General features: G+C 42.9%; 1 pseudogene; it reads left to right on the top strand.

The window, feature by feature from the left end:
- Window positions 1–13,815: 13,815 nt before the first annotated feature.
- On the top strand, window positions 13,816–14,910 carry LOC122090777 (annotated as a pseudogene).

Consider the following 14,910-nt stretch of genomic DNA (forward strand, 5'->3'; position numbering starts at 1 on the left):
TATTTATTTTATTGTCCACCTAACAATACAAGCTAAGTTAGGTAAACGCTACTATGGCACATTAGGTTGTATCCCTCATCTCTAAACCGCCATTGACTACGTAACAATATAAGCCCTAGCTATGATTAGAACCCTGTCGGTCTCTGTATGCGACCATGGGTCACCCAGCAAACCCTTGATAACCCCCTCTTGGCAGTCACAGCACCAGTATGCCCATCGGCCACGCCGGACAAGTTTTTGTCTCTGACAATAATCACATTGTATAGTGGGTGTAGCATTTCGGGAAGGTTCATCGAACATACCACAAATGGGTTATCCAACACTTTACCCCCTATTGGCAAGGTGGCATAGCATAGGGAATGATACCTAACCACAAATATTCTACATGCCTTCATAATGATACAGTTAGTTCGGACTATACGATACCGGAAACACATCGGCCACAAAGTGTAATCCATCTCCAAGTACAGTCCTGGGGTACATGATACCGGTAACACCTCAGCCATAAAGTATAACCCGCGATCGTTTACCTAATCTAGCATGTATAATAACAATTGAGCATGAATTTCCATCAGCCACGAAGCATATCCATTTTCAAATGCAGTCCCAGAGTACACGATACCGGTAACACATTGCCCACAAAGTGTAATCCACGACTACACCTAACTTTAATGCACATAATCAATGTATGAATGAAATATACATACATCAATCAGGGTATCGGTACCACCTTGGCCACACCGGATTCCATCTCATACATACAACAAACACTCAGTGATCATGGTACCTGTATCACCTCGGCCACATCAGATCCCGCCATACATATCCACAAACATTTCATATCATATTCATAAAAATGTATCATATGATAGAACATCGTCATCATGTGAGCAATATAATTAAACATGTAAAGATCTACACATGTGAGCAATTCTAAATAAAAAAAAAAACATTCTCAAAATAAAAGAAACCATCCCTCCCTTTGATTAGGCTTGTGCATATTAGGGTTCAAGTATAGCCACTGATTGTCCGATTCAATTTTGGCCTTGGGGTACATGCACGTCACTGTCCTAGACACAAAGATAATTGAACGTCAATACGTGTTGGGAACATCGGGAGGGACCCACATGGGTCACCCCCAAAGGGTACAGGTGAAGTCCCACAGTGACAGTACTATCACCGGAAGCACCCACCCAAAATAAGGGTTGTCCATCGAAAATATCAGTCCTATTTTTGGTGGACCAACAGAGAGCACCTAAGTCTCGAGTGGTCACCAGAAATAGCCCCAGTGCTTCTGGTGGATTATTTCTGGTGGTAGTGCAGCAACTACCCATGTGATTTGGGGCTTTCTGGCTCGGGCCCGATCTCTGGGATTTATTTCATAGAGTTTGTGGGGAATGCTCCTTGCATCATTATGAGATATTAAAATCTCGATTCCATTGAGCCATTTGGGAAATATGTCGATTGAACGATCAAAACTCTAGGTGGTCATTTGGTCATTCTTGTTGTCGGAGCTCAATGGACTCAGTTTGTGCTTGACAATGGCACTGGGGAGGTGGAACATGCAATCCCCGAGCTCAAAAGGGTTTGTGGCCCAAGATTACTCCTATACCTAGCTTGCCCTAGGTTAAAATGGAGAGAGAGAGTAGTAGAAGAGGTTGCACTTACCTCCGACAATGATTTCGCCGACGGAGCGGTAGCCAAGAGCCAAGGTGAGTCCTTCCCTTCCTCTTCTTCCTCTTCTTCCTCTTCCTTCCTCTCCTTTTCTCCTCTTCCCCGTTTTTGCACAAGTGAGAAATGAGGAAATGAATTCCTCATTTCCACTTATATGGCAAGTTGGGCCTTAGGGCCTGTTTGGCTTAATCTAAGTTCGGTCCGAACGGGTTAATCCAACTTTTGGGGATCGTGGACCCGACCACTTTGGTCCATAGAATGTACAAGTCAAGAGAAAGGTGTGGGGGAGGATTTGGAGTCATCCAAGGTTGTCCATGATGAGGGTGGCGGGGCCCAACCAGCAGCCTGATTGGTCACCCAAAACAGTTATCGAATTCAGGCCCAGGCTGTTTCCAGTGGCATATTTCTGGTGGTCAAGATAGTTTGCTATCTTGACTACTTGATATCCACCAGCTAGTCTCACACAGATAGTTACCCTCGGCCATGCTCATGGTCTTTCGATAATTTTGGTTTGTGTCAGGATTCAAGCATGGGGTGTTGAGTCACTTACCATCTGGAATCGGAAGGTGCGAATCCCCTCTAGCTGGACTAGCAAGCAATGCACGAACATGTGGGGTCATTCCTTCCCCTTCGGTAATGGGTGGCCACGAGCCAAAACCTTGTTATACTTCCCACTTTCAGTCCGAGACCTATCACACAGTTCAAATTAGGCTGGGTCAGGGCACGGGTGTAACATTCCCCCCACCTTACAAGAATTTCATCCTTGAAATTGAACATAACTGGTAAATTAAACAATTTAGGATACTGCTTTTTCGTCTCATCTTCCTGCTTCAAGGATGCTTCCTATTCTGGGTGATTCATCCATTTCACTTTGTCGAAGGAAACGGTGTGGTTGTAGAGAACATGGTCTTTCCGGTCAACAATTTTCTTCTGATATTCCACTTAAGCAAAATCCTTGTCCAACTCACCGGGTATATAAGTCAAGATGTGAGTGGGGTCGGGAATGTACTTCCTCAGCATAGATACATGGAAGACATCATATGTACCCTCTAACTATGGTGGTGAAGCTATTTGGTAAGTTACAAGTCTGATCCTCTCTAGCACATCATACAGTCCCATAAATCTCAGACTCAGCTTTCCTTTCTTGTCGAACCGCATTACCCCTTTAACTGGGGAGATCCGTAAGAATACCTTGTCTCCAACTCCAAATTCCAGATGTTTTCTCTTAACATCTGCACAGCTCTTCTATTTGGACTGTGCTGCTTTAATCCTCTCTCTGATCACATTCACCTTCACCTTCTCACTAGTAGCCTGTATCAAATCTAGACCCAGAATATGCCGTTCACTAACCTCATCCCAGTAGAGTGGAGTTCGGCACTTCCTGCCATACTGTGCTCCAAATGGGGACATTCCGATGGTAGCCTGATAACTATTGTTGTAAGAGAATATAATAAGGGAAATTTGCTAGTCCCAACTGTAACTCATATCCAAGGCACATACTCGAAGTAGGTCCTCTAATGTCTGGATAGTCCTCTCCGACCGACCATTAGTTTATGGATGAAATGTTGTGCTGAAATTCAATTGTGTGCCCATAGCCTTCTGCACACATGTCCAAAACTTGGAAGTGAACCTAGGATCTCGATCAAACATAATACTAACCGGTACACCATGCAACCAGATGATGTTGTCAATATACAACTTGGCCAACTTGTCCATAGAAAATGTGACTTGATTAGGATGAAGTGAGCTGCCTTAGTCAAGTAGTCCACAACTACCCAAATGGCATCCATACCCTTCTAAGTACGGGGTAGGTCTATGATGAAGTCCATGGTAATATTCTCCCATTTCACTCTGGAATAGGTAGTGACTATAATAACCCATGGGGCCTTTGTCTTTTAGCCTTAACTTGCTGGCATGTGAGGCATCTAGACACGTGTGGCCACATTATTCTTCATTCTCTTCCACCAGTAGGAGCCCTTGAGATCCTTATCCATTTTGGTGTTGCCGGGGTGAATGGAGTATAGAGAGTTGTGTCTCTCTCAAAACTGTGTCTCTCAAATCACCATCACTGGGCACACATAACCTCCCTTTGAACTTGAGAATCCTGCCTTCAGTTACCAAGAAATCTGGGTCCTTTTGGGTTCCTTCCTTGCATTTTTTTATAAACTTCTGCAACGCTGCATCAGTACCCTAAGCTATAGTGATCCTATCCACCAGACTAGGTTGTACCACCAATACCAATAGTGATAAGGTGACACCTTCCACTAGTATCTCCAAATCCATTTTTCTGGCCTTCTCTGTAAAATGCTTATCAATGGTCAATGATGCAAAAGTCAGTGATTGAGATTTTTGACTAAGTGCATCCGCTACCATATTAGGCTTTCCTGGTTGATTGTGGATAGTACCTTCATAGTCCTTCATCAACTCCAACTAATGCCTCTGTCTCATGTTGAGCTCCTTTTGGGTGAAGAAGTACTTGAGGCTCTTATGGTCACTGTAAATCCCACTCTTCTCACCATACTTTCAGTGCAAAAATCACTACTGCCAACTCCAAATCATAGGTGGGGTTGTTCTTCTCATGATCCTTTAACTGGAGGGATGCATAAGCAATGACTTTCCCGTGTTGCATCAATACACAACCTAATCCCAACTTGGAGGTATCACTATACACAACCATTCCACCTGTACCGATTGGGATAGTCAAAACTGGAGCTGATACCAATCTTTGTCTAAGTTCCTTGAAGCTCTTTTCACAAGCATCGAACCACTCAAATTTCACACCCTTCCATGTGAGTCAGGTCATTGGGGTAGCAATGCGGGAGAAATTCTCAATAAACCTCCTGTAGTATCCATCCAATCCAAGAAAACTACGTATATCTAACACACTCTTGGGAGTCTCCCATTCTAGGATTGCCTTCTCCTTGCCTGGGTCAACCTCTATACCCTTGTCTGAAACAATGTGTCCTAGGAATGCCACTTGTGACAACCAGAACTCTCATTTGCTGAACTTAGCATAGAGTTGTTTCTCTCTCAGACGTTGCAGTACTAACCTCAGATGAACAACATGCTCTTCTGCACTCTTGGAGTAGACCAAGATGTCGTCAATGAATATAATGACAAACTTGTCTAAGGCATCCTGGAATACCTGGTTCATTAAATCCATAAATGCAGCTGGTGCATTGGTCAACTCAAATGACATCACCAAGAACTCATAATTTCCATACCTTGATCTGAAGGCCATCTTGCTAACATCACTATCCTTGATCCTGAACTGGTGGTAGCCCAATCTAAGGTCAATCTTGAAAAATACGTTGGCACCCTACAACTGATCAAACAAATCATCTATCCTTAGAAAAGGATACCGGTTCTTGATGGTTAGCTTGTTAAGCTCTCGGTAATCAATGCACAGCCTCATACTCCCATCATTTTTCTTGATGAACAGTACCAGTGCTCCCCATGGAGACACACTAGGCCTAATAAATCCCTTCTTTAAAATATTCTGAAGTTGCACTTGTAATTCTTCAACTCTATGGGGGCCATGCGGTAAGGGGCTTTTGACACTGGTGCCGAACTGGGGAGTAGATCTATAATAAATTTTGTCTATTGATCCAGGGGGAAACTTATCAAATCATTCGAAAACACATCGAAAAACTCCCTCACCACATCCAGCTCAGTCAATAGCCTAACCTCTATCTCAGTATCCATCATAGATGCTAAGTAGCCTTGACACCCTTTATCTAGCAGTTTCTTCATCTGGAATGCTGATATGATAACCTTCTTGAGTTTCTTGGGCTTATCCCCTTGAAAGACAAACTCATCCTCGTCACGAGGTCTGATAATGATCATCATTTCGACACATGGCACACTGGCTCTGTATGCGGACAACCAGTCCATCCTTAGAATCACGTCAAAATCAATCATATCCAATTCGATCAATTGAGCATTCAACTCATGTCCACCTATGGTCATTGGACAAGGCTCATTTACATAGTTAAGACCTACTACACTTCCTGTATGGGTACTTACTACCAAACACTGAGTTAATCCTTTGGGTGGAATTCTCATCTTCTTTACAAATACTGGTGACACAAACGAATGCAAGGCTCCTGAGTTAAATAACACATGTGCAGGCAATAATGACATCAATAATGTACCTATCACTACATCGGGTGTAGCCTCTGCATCCTCCACGGTCATGGCAAACACCATTCCTTGTGGTCTCTAGCCTTATGGGGGTTGTGATAGTCTGGTTGCTACATAGGTCTGTTAGGGCTTAGGTGGCATAGTGTACTGTGCATCACCTAGCCTCCGTTGGGGGCATGTCCTTGCTAAATGGCCCAGCTGATCACAATGAAAACACCTTGAGCTCGACCCCATAGACTGAGACATGACACTAGAACAGGAGGACTGGGAAGTCTGGCTAGCTTTAGGCTTTCTGAACTATACCGGAGTTGGGTTGATATAAGGCACTCAAAAGGGTTTACTACCTCCTCTGAATTCAATGGACCCCATAGGCCTCTTTTCCATTCCCTACTGGGCTGAGAAATTATCTCTATGTCGGTCTTTAATAGATTTAGCCACTTGGACCACCTCGGCATAAGTCTGCAGTTTCAACCTAACTATGGTTGACCCAATACCTGGCCTCAACCCTTTCTTGAAATTCTTGGCCTTAGCCCTATCAGCTCAGAGATGCTTAGGAGAAAAATAGAATAGCTCCTCAAAACGTTGCTGATACTCGAGCACAGACCAGGATCCTTGCACCAACTAGGAGAATTTACTCTCTCTCCTATCCCGAAAGCTTTCCAAAAAATAGTTCTCAAAGAATGGCCCTTTGGAATCTTCCCAAGTGGGGTTTGGGTTACTTGCCCTCAGAATGGGCTCCATGGCACTCCACCAATCATCGGCCTCATTTTGTAGGTGGTAACCCGCTCATAGGATCTTCTGCTCATCGATGCAGCCCATTAGCCTAAACACATTTTCTGTGCCACCAATCCATCTTGATGGATACAACGGATCTTGGCCCACCTTTGAGAAGCATGGGGGCTTAAGCCTCTGAAACTTCTCCATCATCTTTGTCAGGTCCGTCCAGCCCTCTACATGTACCTAGGCTTGTTTGGGTGTCGGATCTTGTACATGCCCATTTACATGTTGCTGACCTTGCCCATACACTTACCCTTATGCCCCACCGGATGTTTGAAGAGTGGCCAAGCCGACGGGTACCGGGGTGGGTGCCGATGGAGTAGGGGGTGTGGGTGGTGCACTACGAGCTTCCATTACCGTTTGGATCCGATTATCGATCTTGGCCATGAACTGATTCTGTCCTTCCTCAACTTCTCGCATCATATTATTCATGATGGAGGTCACATCATGAGAGGTAAGTACCGGTGGAGCCAGGGGTGCATTTCGTGGTCTACCCCGATTCTGCATAGGTGAAGTGGGAGGTGACATGCGTGACTGGGATAGGGATCGGGTGTTCTGGTGTGACATGACTCCTATAGAGGAATCCAATTAGCTCACATGCATATACAAGGTTGTATATAATTGAAACACATGCATACATAGTGGGTCCCACACATATACATAAAGCAATTTAGGGCTAGAGCATGCACAAGTGGAGTCCACCAAATATTAGGATCCGAACGCACACATATCAAGAAGAGATCCTTAATTAAGGAAACAATTAAATAATAAAGATTTGGAAATAAAAAAAAATTATTCCCAAAAATAGGTTCATTGGAAATAGGGAGGTTCTCCATCTGAAACAGGGTCATTCCACCAGAAATATCAGTCTTGTTTCTGGTGGAACTGGCAGAGACTGATTTTGGCCCTTTTTACTCACCAGAAACAGTCATCGGATTCAGGCCTAGTGTTTCCGGTAGACCCAAAACCATTATAAATAGGCTCGGGTTTGGGGTTTCTTTTGTAAAACCCTATTCTAACTTGTGGAGAAGGAGAGGAAATGGCTAAGGGAGGTTCTCCAACCCATTCTCCACCTTTATCTTGTGATTTCATGATCAATTAGCACCGCCTACGTGTATAAGGTAAGTTCTCCTTTTTCTCTGACCTAGATTTTGAGATTTTTCTCTGTGAAACTTGTTTCACCTTTCTAACTTAGGTTTTGTTCTCTAAATCCTTAGGAATCCTACTGAAACCATGTCTGGTCATCGTGTTCATACCCATCGTGCCATTGTATAAGGGCAACCAGCCATTCCCCAAGAGTCACAGTTCGACCCACTACTATTTCGCTTTGTGGCCAAACAAGACCATTGGGAGAGCTTCGAGTTCCAGAATGTGGACCCAGGAAAGTATGAAAGGACTAGGAATTTTTGACGGTTCCGCCTTCACCAACACTTCAGAGCCATTGGGTGGTATCGTATCTTGAAACCCAACCAGAGATACTACCCAAGGTTTGTGAGGTTATTCTACTCAAACCTCCAGTTCATGAACCGAGGCACGAAAGAGATGCAGATCACCTCCTATGTGAAGGGGGTCGAGATCTCCTTCGATATGAGGTAGCTGGCCACAATTTTGATGGTGGACAACATGGGAGAACTAGTATGCTACCCTCCTCGGACTCCATCATATGAGTTCCAGAATCCTAGAGTGCTTCAGGAGATAAACAATATGCTCACCAAGGTTGCTTTTGCCTATCCATCTTCCCTACCTGCTGATGTGGACCATGGTGACCAGGTTAGAGGGTGGGGCATGCAGGGTCGTTAATCTATGTTATTGGAGGATTCTGACTGACGTATTCCTCCACTTTGGAGTGAATTTCAAGGATGAGGAATACTTGGGAGCCGATGTCATCGACTTCAACCAGGATTCTCTGAAGAAGATGATATTGGACATAAGTGAGGTATCACCCAAAGAGGCTGAGGGAGAGTAGCAAATGGAGTGGAGGGTAACCTAGGAGACGATGCCAGGGTTATTGGTGAAGGTGTTGAGGGGGATGTTGGTGGAGTTGGTGGTGCTACTAGTGATGTTGGTGGTGTTGGGAGAGGTGTTGGTGGGGTTGGTGGTGCTGGTGGTATTCCACCACCTAACCCATAGACTATGGGTTCCACTATTGCCTCCTCTTCCCGTAGCACCAGGGGTGTGAGGCCTTAGGGTCTCAACATGTGATGGCCTGCCTGGACACCACCACAAACTTACTGAGGAGGATGGACAACTAGCTTGAGGGCATAGACATAAATTACTGTCTTATAGACAACAGGGTGACCTCCCTTGAGGCACAGATGTAGCAATGATCTTCCACCTCAACATTCTAGTGCCACCTTTAGAAGCACAAAATCAGCCCTAGAACCAGGATCAAGGCCAAGGATAGCATCAGTAGCAGCAAGATTAGCAGGAGTAGTGGCTTATGTTGCCATTGTAGCTTGAGGATTGCCCGTTCAGTGTTTTCTTTGAAACTCCTTATTCTAGATGTTAGTTGAATTTATTTTTTCATTTACTTCTGTTTTTAAATTTCATAGATTTGGGCTAGTTAGGATTTCCAGATTTCTTCCTTGTATTTTATGAAAAAGGTGTAAGCTTATGTATTCAAGTTCTTTATTTATTGAAACAGCTTTGACACCTATGCTTGTCTCCTAGTTGTGCAATTCTATTAATTGTTGTCTTTGAGATTTTTATTTAAGTCTTAATTTTTCCCAAGTCATGGTTTGGTTGAGATTGTGAGTTAAGGCAGAGCATCATGCTCTGATACCAAGCTGTCACACCCCACTTCTAGTAAACCCAACTTATCATATAGGAATACTGGTGGAGTGAGTAAGACGCTTACCCATCTTATGAACCTACCAGGATCTCTAAATGTAGTACCTTAACAATTCACAATCTCACAGCACAAACCAACCAATAGCAGCGGAATCAGAGTAATATAGCGAAATCATAAATAAATGGGGGAATATATAATGATATTGTAATTATCCATAAACAAGTTTATCTATTTACAAATATTCGAGACTTATACATATCCAGTTTAAAAGTATACTATCCACAAACCTGTATCAAAATAACAAAATACGCTAAACACCTCATTGTGCCTCGTACGCATAGAAATCACAAGCACAGTCCTAGCCATGCTCCTCCGCTTTTGGCATCCACTAGTCACTCACTTCATACTCAAGTCTGGAGGAAAGAGAATCACAAGCTATAGGCACGATCGTACCTGCATCATCATCTAAAAAGGGGAGCTTACGTGGGGTAAGCTTTCCAACTCGCTCAGTAAGGGGTGGGATTCATGCACATCCAAGCAAAGCAGTCGCATAAATAATTTATGATGCATGATTACAGAAATTAAATGGATAGTCCATGATGCTCATGATGCAATTCATTTATTTTATTATCCACCTAACAATACAAACTAAGTCTGGTAAATGCTACTATGGCACATTAGGTTGTATCTCTCGTCTTGAAACCACCATTGACTACGCAACAATAAAAGCCTTAGTCATGATTAAAAGCCTATTGTTCCCTGTATGCGACCATGGGTCACCCAGTAAACCCCTAATAACCCCCTCCATGTAGTCACGGCATTGGTATGTCCATTGGCCACGCCGGACAAGTTCCTGCCTCCAGTAATAATCACATCGTACCTTGGGTGTGGTATTCCAGATAGTTCATCAAACATACCATAAATGGATTATCCAACACTTTACCCCTTGTTGGCAAGGGGACGTAGCATAGGGAATGATACTTAACCATAAATATTCTACATGTCTTCATAATGATACAGTTAGTATGGATTACACGATACCAGGAACACATTGGCCACAAAGTGTAATCTATCTCCAAGTACAATCCTAGGGTACATGATACCGGTAACACCTCATCCACAAAGTATAACCCGTGATCGTTTACCTAATCTAGCATTTATAATAACAGTTGAATATGGACTACGCAACGCCGGTAGGTCCATCGGCCATGAAGTATATCCATTTCCAAATGCAGTCCCAAAGTACACGATACCAATAACACATCAGCCACAAAGTGTAATCCATGACTACAACTAACTCTAATGCACATAATCAATGCATGAATACAACATACATACGGAAATCATGGTATCGGTACCACCTCAGCCATTCTGGATCCTGCCATACATATCCATAAACATTTCATATCATATGCATGTATCATATGATAGAACATCATCATCATGTGACCAATATAATTAAACGTGTAATGATCTACACATGTGAGCAATTCTAAATAAATAAACATTCTCAAAATAAAAGAAATCATCCCTCACCTTAATTAGGTTTGTGCGTATTAGGGTTCAAGTATGGCTATCGATCGTCCGATTCAATTTTGGTCTCTGGGTACATGCGCATCACTATCCTAGGTATAAAGATAACTGAACGTTCATATGTGTCGAGAACATCGAGAGGGGCCCAGTGACAGTACTGTCACCCCCAAAGGGTACAAGCAAAGTCCCATAGTGACAGTACTATCATCGGAAACACCCACCGGAAATAGGGACTGTCTACCAGAAATATCAGTCTTGTTTTTGGTGGACCAAACAGAAAGCACAACCCCAGTGCTTCTGGTGGCTTATTTCTACTGGCAGTGCAGCAAACTGCCATATGATTTAGGGCTTTCCGGCTCTAGCCCGATCCCCAAGATTTGTTCCATGGAGTTTGTGGGGAATGCTCCTAGCATCATTAGCTATTAAAATCTCGATTCCATTGAACCATTTGGGAGATACATCGATTAAACGATCGAAATCCTAGGTGGTCATTTGGTCATTCTTATTGTCGGAGCTCACTAGACTCGCTTTGAGCTCAATAATGTCACTGAGGAGGTGGAACACGCAATCCCCGAGCTCAAGAGGGTTTGTGGCCCAAGATTACTCATATACTTATCTTGCCCTAGGTTAAAATGGAGAGAGAGAGTAGTAGAAGAGGTTACACTTACCTTCGGTAAGGATTCCAACAACAGAGCGGCAGCCGGGAGCCAAGGTGAGTCCTTCCCTTTCTCTTCTTCCTCTTTATTCCTCTCCTTTCTCCTCTCTTGTGTTTGTCCACAAGTGATAAATGAGGAAATGAATTCCTCATTTCCACTTATATGGCAAGTTGGGCCTTAGGGCCCGTTTGGCTTGGTCTTAATCCAGTCCGAACGGGTTAATCCAACTTTCAGGGATCATGGACTTGACCACTTTGGTCCATAGAATGGTCATGTTAAAAGGAAGGTGTGTGGGAGGATTTGGGGTAATCCGGGGCTGTCCACAATGCGGGTGGTGGGGCTCATAAGCATCGAAACCCAACCAGCAACCAGATTGGTCACCGGATTCAGGCCCAGGCTATTTTTGATGGTTAAGACAGTCTATTGTCTTAACTTCTTGTTGTCCACCAGCTGGTCTCACATGGGTAGTTGCACTCGGCCATGCTCATGGTCTTTTGGTAATTTTGGTGCTTGTCGGGATTCAAGCATGGGGTGTCAAGTCACTTACTGTCTGGAATCAGAAGGTATGAATCCCCTCTAATTGGACTGGCAAGCAATGCACGAACATATGGTGTCATCCCTTCTCCTTCAACAATGGGATGCCATGAGCCAAAACCCGGGTATACTTCCCACTTTTGGTTTGAGACCTATCACACAGTTCAGATTAGATTGGGTCAGGGCACGAGTGTAACATGCCTACATTTCTATACCACTCCCAAAAAGATGGTCCATATATGATCAACAAAGAGAACAATTATTGAGTTACATTGGCCTAATTAAGGAGGTCACCTTTGTGAATGAGTTACCTTCATCATTTTTTTATTTGTATTAGTGTTAGGTGGGTTCTTTCCAACATCTCCATGATCCAGTTCCATGATGAAGCTCAGCTCCTAATAAAGGTCACCTCTTTGGACCACTTCACATTTTCTTGGATTTGAACTCATGGCATTGGCCAACTTCAAATCCTGTGTGCAATGGTTAACCCAATACTAAATTGGGATTGGATCAAACCAAACCAAAGTTTAATTGAATCGATTTAGAGTATTACGACCTCAAATCAAAAAAATTTAACACCAAATCAAAACCAACTTAAAACGAAGATTAAAATCGAGACCAAACTCATAAAAAACCATTTTCTTCCATAATTTATATATATATATATATATGTATGTTAAATCGAACCTAAGCTAAGAGGTCCCGTGATCAAACCTTTGTCGCTACATCTAACTTCTTGGGGCCATCGCATGAGAGTTTCTTTCTCTGACTGACCCGGTCCTAAGTAAATGGTATCATAGTGACTCCAGGGATTAATCGGGTCAAAGATCCGTACACCCTAGGTATAAAAAAAAAAAAGACAAAACAATTGAACCAAAATTGAACCGAACCAACCGATTGAAACTCTGATCAACAAAACGTGTTTGGTCATGTGCAATTATTGTCAATGATTAAAGTAAATCTACGCCATCCAATCTGACCAATGGTCTGAAAACTTGCGAAATTCCCAGTGAATGAACAACAAAAACTAGAGGCAGAGTGCATTGGTCATGGATGGAAGGATAGCAATTTCCCATTTCCTATTTGGGTAGATCTGAACTGAAGAACCTACCTTATATGAACCCAGCTTATGACATTGTAATCTTGAGGTGGTGACAGCGAAATTGAGATTTAGGCTATGTTTGGTGAGAAAATAAAAAGAGTATGTATGTTTGGTAACCAAAAGAAGAAAAGAAAAGAAAAGAAAAAAAAATCAAAAATTATTTTATTTTAGGAGAGAAATAGACACATAGGAAATCATTGTGTAATCATTCATTTTTTGTCTTATTATGTTTTCATATTTTCTCATGTTTTCTTATGTTTTTGTAAGATTTTTTTTTTTTGAGAAAAAGAAAACTTCACAATTCCCAAGAGGAATTTTTGAATTTCAAAAGCTGAATCTTCTCTTAGGTGAAGACATACCAAGTGCGAAGAGAAACTCTTAACGTAAGAAGAAAAAGTACAAAAAGTGTACATTTTTCTTTTCTTTTCTTCTCTTGGCTACGAAACACAACCTGTGAGAGAGAAAGAGAGAGAGACTAGAGTCCAACCGAGCGACTCTGGCTCTAGCAGTCTCAGACCAGAACCCACGCGTCCATACCTCTATTGAAACATCTCTCATCTCTTTCACTCTCCCAATATTTACTCCTAATCATAATCTAATTTCGCTTTCTGGGGAGAAATCGAAACAGAGTAAAGGAAGGAGAAAGAGAAGGAGAACGAACCCAGGTACCAAAACAGAGAAGGAAACTAGGGAAGAGCTTAGCATAGCTTAGTTTAGATCTAACACTGTGATTCTGTTGTTTTCATTTTTGGGTTTTTTTTTCTTTCTTTCGACAATGGAGAAAGAGATCAAAGAGAAAGAGAAGGAGAAGAACATGTTTGTCGGTGTTGTATGGAATTGTGCAACAAAGCTTAAACTCTTGCTTACTTCTCTCCTCTTCCTCTCTTCTTTAGATGTACTTCTTTAGTTCATCCCTTCTCGTTTCTCTTCCCTTACTGCTTCTGATCTACGCTTTTGTCTTTCCAGACTCTCCACTCTTGCCCCTCCACCTTCTATTACTACTACTACTTCCTCTGTTTCTGTTCCTCTTTCGGATCCTCTTCTTTCACCGCCACCTACACTTTTGGTTAAGAAAGATGAGGTCATTGATGGAGGAATCATCAAGAGAGCTTTCAACCCATATGGAGTTGCTCCTTACTCTTTCATCCAGATGGGTACTTACAGGGGTGGCATCAACACCTTCATTGTTGTTGGCCTCGCATCCAAGCCCCTCCATGTCTATGGGAAGCCTCAATACGAATGCCGATGGAAACCATTTCCACCGTTGATTACAAGATTCTCCCCGATTGGGGGTACGGTCGTGTCTATACCGTCATTGTAATCAATTGTAGCTTCGTCAAACCTGTTAGCAACGACGGCTCCGACGGACACTTGATTTTGCTTGCTTCCACCAACAATGGCGGCGATCAAGACGTCAATGTGACTGAAAAAATTGAAGCATTGAGAGAAGCTCCTGGTAGCTTGAACACCTCCATCTTCACATCTCCACCTACTTATGATTATCTTTAGTGTGGGTCATCTCTGTAAGGTAATCTGAGTCCCCAGAGAATGAGGGAGTGGATCGCTTACCATGTGAAGCTAATTCGAGAAAATGCCCATTTCGTCATTCATGACGCTGGAGGTGTTCATCCTATTGTTTTAGAGGTTTTGAAGCCAGGATGGAAAAAGGGTATGTGACTGCAGAGAATAACCACTCGAAA

Source organism: Macadamia integrifolia, chromosome 10 (genome assembly GCF_013358625.1).
Source record: "Macadamia integrifolia cultivar HAES 741 chromosome 10, SCU_Mint_v3, whole genome shotgun sequence".
Lineage (NCBI taxonomy): Eukaryota > Viridiplantae > Streptophyta > Magnoliopsida > Proteales > Proteaceae > Macadamia > Macadamia integrifolia.